The sequence below is a fragment of the Leopardus geoffroyi genome, chromosome E1, assembly GCF_018350155.1.
Source record: "Leopardus geoffroyi isolate Oge1 chromosome E1, O.geoffroyi_Oge1_pat1.0, whole genome shotgun sequence".
Lineage (NCBI taxonomy): Eukaryota > Metazoa > Chordata > Mammalia > Carnivora > Felidae > Leopardus > Leopardus geoffroyi.
Genome location: NC_059330.1, coordinates 19,538,167 through 19,546,755, shown reverse-complemented (window position 1 = coordinate 19,546,755; position 8,589 = coordinate 19,538,167). Strand labels below are relative to the sequence as shown.

The following is an 8,589-nucleotide window of genomic DNA, read 5'->3' as shown; positions in this document are numbered from 1 at the left end:
TCCGTTCCCTCAGTGGAGCCTGGGGTAGGTGGTCCAGAGAGGGCAAGTGCCTCCCTCAAGGACACACAGCAAATTGGGAGCAAGGCCTGGAAACTGAAACCCGGGTGCTGTACCATACGCAGCACTGCTCTGGGGGCGGATGAAGGAGCAGAGAGGGCTGGGGTCTGGGAGTCAGAGGCTGCGATTTGAACCTGGGACCTGCCATTTATAAGCAGTGGGACCTTGGGCAGACCTTTCAGCCTTGATACTTCTCTGTAATGTAGGGATAACCCCATCTCCCTCATGCAGCCCAAGTTTGCCAAACTTTCAGCCCTCTGGAAGGAGCTTGGAGATGCCCATCCTGATCTCACAAGGTGGGCCACATTCACCAGCCATGCTCAGGTCCACGGTCTCTCACTTTAGCTTCCTGGGGCCGCTTCAGGGCCTGCCTAAGGACCCTGCCCTGCCTCCCCACCGGAGGAGGCTTTCCCAGGAGGCTCAGGCCTCTATCAGCCAGGAGCTCAGCACTGGCCCCAGAATTGTGGAGATTACGAATTTCCCCTTCTGGGCACAGGTCCAGGGTGACTGCTCAGGTCACAGGCCCGCGAAGCCAGCCCTGGACGAGCTCTGTCTCCCTGGCCCATGGATAGATCTCATCCAGTTCAACCAAATTTGAGTAAGCTGGGCCCTGTTGGCCATCACCAACACAAACCCCAGTGCAGTGAGCTTCCGTTAAGAGGAGGGGGTAAACAGTAAACAGGATTTAACGATAATAGTCATGTAAATGCAGTTTCGTGGCTTTCAATCCTTTGAGTCACCAGGTGGACAAAGCAGTGAAAACTCTCCACTTTGGTTGAGAAGGAGGTAGGAGGGTAAGCGAGCTAAGGCTATAGCTATAGGCTATAAAAAAATAGCCAGACATGGAAAGGCAAACTCCACCAAACTGGGAGCTGGGAGTTCCCCCAAACTCCACCACACTGGGAGCTCTGGAGTCTGACGCTTACAGTTCACGATCCAAGGGGAAAACTCAGAATATTCCAGGGAAGGACTCTGATTGGATCAGGTGTCCGCTTCTTGGGCCAATCCAAGACGTGCTGAACTGTGATTGGCTTCACCAGGGTCACGTGTCCCCCTGGTTGCCAGGACTGCTGAAATACCCCAGGGCCAGGTACAGCCGTGGAGGAGAGGTTCTCCAGGAAAGGGTGGGGCTTAGCGAAAGAAAGGGAGAAAGGATGCTGGGGGACCAAGCCAACTGGTAACCCATGATGCTGAGATTCCCATGGGCCGGCCCAGCACAGGGTACAAGGTGTGGAAGACGCGGAGTTGACTGCAACATGTCACTCCTACTGGGAGGATGGGAGATGCAGATAAGGAAACCAATAGCTGTTACCCCCAGGGAGAGCGTGGAAAAGCCACAATGCTAATTACACAAGGATCTGTGGGAACCAGCTGACAACCTGCACTGCCATGGAGCATCCAAAAGTCTTATCAATGCCAAAGGCCCCCAGGAACTCCCAGCTACAGCGCAGTGACTTGGGTCCGGATCCTATTTCTGCCCAGGGAAGAATCTTCCCCTCTCTGAGCCTGTTTCTCCACCAGTAGAATGGGATGATTATTCCAATGTAGCTATTAGATTGGTTTGGGAGGCCGGAGTACAGAACTTGGCACATAGTAGGCAACTCTCTATCTTCCCAGAGTCCCAGGGCCACCTACCTACATTGCCAGCTTTTTAAAGATAAACTGATTAGTGCCAGCTTAGCTTAAAACCAGAAGATACTCTTTAGAGTTGTTTCATGATCTGGCCTGCAGAATACCAGTTAATTATCCAAATGCCAACAATTACGTAATTGTCCCCAAATTGTCAATGTATATCTCCACTAAAACAGAAGCTCCCTGAAGGCAGATAAAGCACTATCCATTTTTGCATCTCTCTGGCACCTAGCATAATGGACACTTCCCCCGCACCCCAGTTTTATTGAGGGATAATTAGCGCACAACACTCTAAAATTTTTTTCGATGTTTATTTATTTTTGAGAGAGAGAAAGAGAGAGAGAGAGAGAGAGACAGTGTACAAGCAAGGGAGAGGCAGAGAGCGTCGGAGACACAGAATCTAAAGCAGACTCCAGGCTCTGAGCTGTCAGCACAGAGCCCGATGCGGGGCTCGAACTTCTATGGATTCTGTGTCTCCCTCTCTCTCTGCCCCTCCCCCACTTGCTCTCTGTCTCTGTCTCTCTCTCTCTCTCAAAAATAAATAAACATTAAAAGATTGTTTTTTTAATATGAAATTTATTGTCAGATTGGCTTCCATACAACACCCAGGGCTCCTCCCAACAGGTGCCCTCCTCAATGCCCATCACCCACCTTCCCCTCCCCCCCACCCCACATCAACCCTCAGTTTATTCTCAGTTTTTAAGAGTCTCTTATGGTTTGCCTCCCTCCCTCCCCCCTTTTTTTTTTCCTTCCCCTCCTCCATGGTCTTCTGTTAAATTTCTCAGGATCCACAGAAGGATGAAAACATATGGTATCTGTCTTTCTCTGCCTGACTTATTTCACTTAGCATAACACTCTCCGGTTCCAACCACATTGCTACAAAAAGGCCACATTTCATTCTTTCTCATTGCCAAGTAGTATTCCATAAAAAATTGTTTTAAACAAAAACCAATAATAAAAAAATAAATAAGAGCTTGAAGTGTATAGGCATATATTGTAAAATGATTACCACAGTAAGCTTAGTGTACATACATCATCTCCTGTAGAGACAAAAAGAAAAAAAGAGAAAAACATGTTTTTTTTTGTTTTCCTTGCGATGACAAGAACTCTTAGGACCTACTCTCTTTTTTTTTTTTTTTTTTAATTTTTTTTTCAACATTTATTTATTTTTGGGACAGAGAGAGACAGAGTATGAACGGGGGAGGGGCAGAGAGAGAGGGAGACACAGAATCGGAAACAGGCTCCAGGCTCTGAGCCATCAGCCCAGAGCCCGACGCGGGGCTCGAACTCACGGACCGCGAGATCGTGACCTGGCTGAAGTCGGACGCTTAACCGACTGCGCCACCCAGGCGCCCCAGGACCTACTCTCTTAACTTTCAGATACACCAGACCACAGTGTGAACTGTCGTCATGTACATTACATCCCCAGTACTTACTCATCTTATTGCCAGAAGTGTGTACCTTTCCTTTTCAACACCTTCATCCCCTCCCCCATCCCTGGTAACCACAGATCGGATCTCTTTTTCTATGAGTTTGGTTTTTTAGATTCTACATGTAAGTGAAATCATACAGTATTTGTCTTTCTCTGACTTGTTTCACTTATTACAATGCCTTCAATGTCCGTCCACATTGTCACAGACGGCAAGATTTCCTTCTTTCTTATGGCTGATAATCCGTGTGTGTGTGTGTGTGTGTGTGTGTGTGTGTGTGCATGTCTGTGTATCACATTTTCTTTATCCATTCATCAGTCGACACTTAGATTATGTCCATGTCTTGGCTATTTTAAACAATGCTGCTATGGACATAGGGATGCATATATGCCTTTGACATAGTGTTTTCATTTTCTTCTGATATATTCCTGAAAATGGAATGGCTGGAGCATTTTTAAATTTTGGGGGCGCGTAGATTTAAAATTTTAAATTTAGGGTGGCTCAGTCGGTTGGGCGTCTGACTTCAGCTCAGGTCATGGTCTTAACGGTCCAGGAGTTGGATCCCGCGTCGGGCTCTGTGCTGACAGCCAGGAGCCTGGAGCCTGCTTCGGATTCTGTGTCTCCCTCTCTCTCTGCCCCTCCCCCACTCGTGCTCTGTCTCTCAAAAATAAACATTTAGAAAAAAGTTTTTAAAATGTATTATTATTATTATTGAAGTATAGTTGACATATTTGACATTATATTAGTTTCAGGTGCGGCATAGTGATTCAACATTCTACAGGTTACTCAAAGCTTCACCATGATAAGCAGAGTCACCACCTGTCACCATGCAACATTATTACAATATCATTGACTCTATTTCCTACGCTGTATTTTCATCTCTATGGCTTATTGATTTCATAACTAGTTTATACCTCTTGATCCCCTTCACCTCCTTCACCCAGCCCCACTTCCGTTCTGGCAACCACCAGTTTGTTTTCTGTATTTAAGAGTCTGATTGTTTTTTGGTTGGTTTGTTCATTTGCTTTTAGATTTGACCTCTAAGTGAAGTCATATGATACTTGTCTTTGACTTATTTCACTTAGCATAACACCCTCTAGGGTCCGTCCATGTTGTCACAAGTGACAAGATTTCATTCTTTTTTATGGGCAATACTCCATTGTATACATACACACCACATCTTCTTTATCCATTCATCTATTGATGGACACTTAAGTCACTTCCGTATCTTGGCTATTGTAAATAATGCTGCAAGAAACACAGGGGTGCGTGTAGCTTTTCAAACTATTTTTGTTTTCTTTGGGTGAATGCCCAGTAGTGGAATCATATGCGATTTCTCTTTTTAATTTTTTGAGAAGCCTCCATTCTGTTCTCCGTAGTGACTGCACCCGTTCACAATCCCCCTTTCCCCACATCCTCACTGGCATCGATCATCTCTTGTCTTCTTGATACTCGCCATTCTGACAGGTGTGAGGTGTTCTCTCATTGTGGTTTTGACTTGCGTTTCCCTGATGATGAGTGATGTTGGGCACCTTTTCATGTACCTGTTGACCATTTGCACATCTTCTCTGGAAAAATGTCTCTTCAGGCCCTTTGCCCATTTTTAAAATTTTTTTTAACGTTTATCTATTTTTGGGACAGAGAGAGACAGAGCATGAATGGGGGAGGGGCAGAGAGAGAGGGAGACACAGAATCAGAAACAGGCTCCAGGCTCCGAGCCATCAGCCCAGAGCCTGACGCGGGGCTCGAACTCACGGACCGCGAGATGGTGACCTGGCTGAAGTCGGACGCTCAACCGACTGAGCCACCCAGGCGTCCCCCTTTGCCCATTTTTAAATTAAACTACTTGTTTCTTTTCACTACTGAGTTGCATGCATTCTTTATATATGTTGGATATTAACTCCTTATCAGGATGTGTGAATGTTTTTTCCCATTCTGTAGGGTGTCTTTCGGTGTTGTCAATAATTTCTTTTGTGCAGAAGCTTTTCGTTCGATGTACTCCTTCTTGTTTTTTATTTTGTTGCTTGTGCTTTAGGTGTTACATCCAAGAAATTATTGCCAAGACCTATATCAAGGAGCTTTTCCCTATGTTTCCTTCTGGGTGTTTTAGGGCTTCTGGCCTTAGAGTGAAGTCTTTAAACCATTTGAGTTACTGGTCGTAACTGTTCGTGAGCCCCGGATAGGGGCTTGATCTCACAACCGTGAGATTATGACCTAAGCAGAAATCAAGAGTCTGACTCTTGGCCGACTGAGCCACCCAGGCGTCCTGTATAACGATCACTTTTAATAAAGGGTTTTAAAAACACTCTCTGAACAGATATGGGGGTGAATGAGGTCTGTGGAAACAACAGACCAGTTTGCCAAGATGGTCTCCTGGAGGATACCCTAGTGGGTTTGCACATGGGCCAAGGACGAGCAATGAGGGCAAATGTGTTCCTGGCGTGGGAGCTGGAAGGCAGGGCACAACGGAGGCGGTAGGGGGCGATAAGCCTACTTCACTTTTCATTCAGCAGATGTCCCTTAGCCCACCTACCCTGCAGCACCCACCAGTTGCCTGAGACACGAATCCCACCCGCCTCGGGAAGCTGATATCCAGGGTATAATGTACGCAGGGCAGCAGTATCCCCCCCGAGGGAACCTGGCCCAGGCATCCCCATGGCTGCACCTTCCTGATAATGTGTTTATAATAATATTAATTGCAATAACAGCAGTAGTTATACATAGAACCTACTGGATTAGTCAAGACCACTTCAGTTTTGAGCAATAGAAAACCCAAACTGGCTTATGTAAATAAAAAAAAATTTGGTTTGTGTGTTCATTCCTAAAAATAGCAGGGGTTATGGCATGACTGGATCCAGGAGCTCCAAAGACATCATCAGCATTCTGTGTCCTGCTCCACCTCCTGGCTCCGCTGTCTTCTGACATCATTCTTAAGTAGTAAAAATGGCCTCTCGCAGCTCCAAGCTAATGATCTCAGCAAAGAGCAAGCACCTCTTTCCTGACTGTTCCAGAAACTTCAGGACACTGTTACAAGGACCAGTCCAACTTGGGTCTCATGCCCAGGCATGAGCCAATATTTGAGGTCAGTATTGGGGGGTGCTGATTGGCCTGGGTCTGGTGACAGGCTTGGGAATAGGGTGGGGGATAGCCCTATTTACTCAATAGGGACTGAGAACGGAGGAGGGGGGTTTTCAAGAGAGAGCGGGGCCGTAACTGGAAGAGGCGACGTTGAACTGGGCTGCTCAACAATGGCGTCTACACCTACGATGTGCCAGGCACAAAACTAAGGGTCAGTTAAACCTCTCAACGGTCCTATGTGGTGAGACCATTCTTGTTCCCATTTTACAGATGGGGAAAGTGGTCAGAGAGGCCAAGTACCTTGCCAGTATCACATACGAGCCAGTGGGGGAATCAAGGAACATGAACTCTTCGCTACCGGACGGAGGTTAGTGAGGGAGACCACAGGCTATGAACTTCACGGGGGAGGTCAGAGAAGATGCGACTGATTCAACCCAGTGAACAGGTGTGTGCGGGGGAGTTAAGGGGTAATGAGCTGATGAACTTGGCACTGTCCTTGTCCCCTACCTGTTTTCCGTCTTCAGGGCAATGACGTAATGCATCTTTCTCTTGTTCAGCGTTCACTGAAGCAGTTGTAGTGCAGACCCAGGAGCCAGACTGTGTTCCCCAGAAAACGGAGCACTGATAAGTTAGAGGTAGAACTTCAAGGTAGAGAGAGGGGAGGTAGAGAAGTTCGGGAAGAAATGCGAGGTGATGTGTAACCACACGGTTGCTGCTTTGTAACAGACCACACAAGGAAAACGTGCCTCCAGTGGTCCAAGGGAGGGAGGAGAGGCACTTATGCCCCCATCGCACGTCCTGTGGCTCAAAGTACGGGAACTGACTCCCTGTGTGCTTAAGGGTTGCATTGGTGGCCCCTTCGGTGGCCATTCGGGAGCCAGACCCTTTACCCTGGGATGTGGCCTGGGAGGGGTCAGCTTCAGTTGTGGCACAGCCATGGTAGAAACAGAGCAGCCAGGAGTCTGGTGCACAGGAGGCAGATAGAATCTTCAGGGGCACACAAGATACATGCGAGGCACCCACATTCCAGGTGTGATACAGCTGCAGCTCTGTGCCTCAGTTTCCCTCACAGTAAAGTGAGGACAACAGTACCTTCCCTAGGGTTGTTGAGAGGGTATGAGATCATGGGTGTAAAACACTTAGCAGTGGCTGTCCCTGCCTCCCTGGAGGTGAACTGGACTGGCCATTCGTTGACTGCCTGGAGAACTTGGGAGAAGCTTCGCTGAAGGGTGAGGTCCTGGCTCAGCTGTATTAGCCAGGACTCCCAGTGCAGGTGGCTCCGCTGAAGGAGAGGAAGGCCCAAAGATGCATCTGGCTTCCAGACAGCTGGACCTAGGGATGACCCTGAGTCTGGACCTAGGGAGTTGACCCCTGTTGCATTCACAACAGGCACTTGACCTCCAAGGGCTGACCTCAGTAGGAGAAGACCAGAAGGCAGAGGCTGGGCGGGAGCACCTGTGAGAGGAGAGGCTGGACTAAGGGCTTACCCACTTGTCATCCTCCAACTTCTGAGACAGTTCCGTGATTGGTCCCGAGCCCGAAAAATCAGGTCTCCAGTTTGGGCTGGAGCAATTTCAACTGTAAATCTTCAAACAAGCTTGCTCAGTGATTGTCAGCTCATATAGTTCTGGATGCATCTTTATGTTTGGGGAAGCAGAGTCTGGCTTCCTGAATGCAGTCTGTTTATGAGATACAATCTCTAATGGTGGAATCCACAGGGGGAAAAACAAGGGCCACACAAAGGTGAGGAACACGGCTATAACTCATCTTGACCGTCCCTCCTGGCCACGACGTTCTTGAGCACAAGAGTCCACGAGCTCCCAACCCAAGCAGTCCGAGGTCATTTATTAAGGAACACCCAGATACCTGTGCTACGTAACTGCCCTACTCGTGTTCCCCGTGCCAGCCGCAGGACCCATCAGCTGTGTGACCTTGGATAAGTCATTCTACCTCTCTGACCCTTAGTCTTCTCCGCTGTAAAATGAGACTGATGTCTAGGCACAAAAATGGAAACATAGGCACACACCAAGACTTGTGTTCAATGTCCAAACAGCTTATTAAAAAAAAAAAAAATTAAGTTTATTTATTTTGAGAAAGAGCCCGAGAAGGGGAGGGGCAGAGAGAGAGAGAATCCGAAGCAGGCTCTGTTCTGTTAGCACAGAGCTCAACACGGGGCTTGGAACCCACAAACCGTTGAGTTCATACCTGAGCAGAGATTGAGATGCTTCACTGACTGAGCCACCCAGGCGCCCCGATGTTCAGAACAGCTTTATTCGTAATAGTCAAAATCTGGAAATAGCTTAAATGTCCATCATCGGATAAACGGCTAAGCCAACTGTGGTACATCCATACGGTGGAATTCTTCCCAGAAATAAGGAATGAACTACTTAGG

The 8,589-nt window shown here is 47.7% G+C and overlaps 1 long non-coding RNA gene across 1 annotated transcript; it reads left to right on the top strand.

Moving 5' to 3' along the window:
* Positions 1-5,812: 5,812 nt before the first annotated feature.
* LOC123603301 lies at positions 5,813-8,108 on the top strand. Its single transcript, XR_006714822.1, has 3 exons — positions 5,813-6,201; positions 6,468-6,564; positions 7,916-8,108. It is a non-coding gene; the product is annotated as an uncharacterized LOC123603301 (long non-coding RNA).
* The last annotated feature ends 481 nt before the right edge of the window (positions 8,109-8,589 follow it).